The sequence below is a fragment of the Tupaia chinensis genome, unplaced genomic scaffold (assembly GCF_000334495.1).
Source record: "Tupaia chinensis unplaced genomic scaffold, TupChi_1.0 Scaffold000100_1, whole genome shotgun sequence".
Classification (NCBI taxonomy): domain Eukaryota; kingdom Metazoa; phylum Chordata; class Mammalia; order Scandentia; family Tupaiidae; genus Tupaia; species Tupaia belangeri.
This window is the reverse complement of record NW_006159564.1, coordinates 2,678,232-2,679,831: the sequence shown is the minus strand read 5'-3', so window position 1 is coordinate 2,679,831 and position 1,600 is coordinate 2,678,232.

Here is a 1,600-nt window from a genome sequence, read left to right as displayed (position 1 = left end):
GAGGCGGGAGGCGGGGACGCCGCGGTGGAAACTGGTCGGCCTGGTTCCCCGGGAGTGAGAACCGGGTGCGCGCCCCGCATCCCGGCCCGCCCTGACGCCGCGAGCTCTCTGACAGCGCGAGTTAAGGCGTCTCTGGAAGGCTCTTAAAGGCCTGGCTCCTCCACAGCCTCAAACAGAGGCGTCCCTCGACCCCCAGGGAGCACATGGCAGCGCTCTCTCAGGCAAAGCCCCAAATGGAGGGATTGAGGCCTTTCTTCCCCCCACCCACCCCATTATCATCTGGGCCACAGCTAGTAACTTTTTAGGCGTAGTGAGGAATAAAAAGCAATGCCCACATTCTGGTATCCTTCGACGCTAGAGTAAAGCCACCTTAATAAAATGATAAACGTACATACATGTATGTCTCTGCTTTTATATACGATCATGCACAGCTAAGGAACGGGACAGACCTGCCAAATGCATGCTTAGGCGATGTCGTTGCTGTGGGAACGCCGAAGCGCACTGGCACAAACCTCATCTTGTGGGACAACGATCCAACCCGTGGTTGACCAAAACGTCCTTAGGAAGTGCCTGACTATATACAAAATCGGGCATCGATTTACACCATGTCTGATAAACGTACATGGGAATTTTGACCTTTCTTATCTCAAATACATTTTTTCAGTAGATTTGTACAACTACTTACTGACGTCCAAGAAGCAAGAAAATGTGCTAGGAGTATGCAGATAAAAAAAAAAAAAAGAGATTAAGTCCCTCCTTGAAGTATCTTATAACTTGTAGGAATGATAAGGGAATGTACAGTACGTGCTACATTCAAAGAAAGTGATTATATCAGGAGGGATACAAAGTTCAGTGAGAACTTAAAAGAGAGACAATGTATCTGGCAGAGGAAAAGCGGTTGGGAGGAAAATCTCTGCAGAGGAGGTAGCATTTGAGATAGGCCCTAAAGGATGGTGGGATTTCAGCCTGCAGCCCTTTTTTTTTAAGAGAGATTTTTGCTATAGGGCATGTGTGCTCCCCAAAATGAGAAATCACACCCCAGAGGGGATGGCTATGCCGCAATCCCTTCTTCTCCATTCTCTTCTGGGGATTTTGGGCACTCATGCGCACACATACCTGGTGTTGTTTCAAGCCGCCAGGTCTAGGACTCAAACCACAGTCAGACATGTGGGAATCCAGTACCTTAACCACTGTGCCACCTACTGGCCCCAGCCCATAGCCTTTACCACAGCATTCACTGAAGAGGGAACAGCAGGAGCAAAGAATTATGGAGAGGAGTCAAAAAGAGATTACAGTCCCTTTTAGGGTTGCCAAAGGGCAGATGATGACATTAAATGTAAAGGTAGCTTGATACCTTCAGGTAGAGGGGTCCAGTGGCTGCCAGGTGAGACACTAAAACTTTGTTTAGTAAACATTGAGCCAGGGCCAGCAGGTGGCATGGAGGTTAAGGTGCTGAATCCCACATAGCTGACTCTATGGTTTCAGTCACAGAACCACTGACTCAAAAATCATGCTGGGTGCCTGTGTGGGCATGCCCAAAAGTCTGAGAGGAGAATGGAGGAGAAGGGATTGAGCATGGCTCTACCCTCTGTGTGTGTGT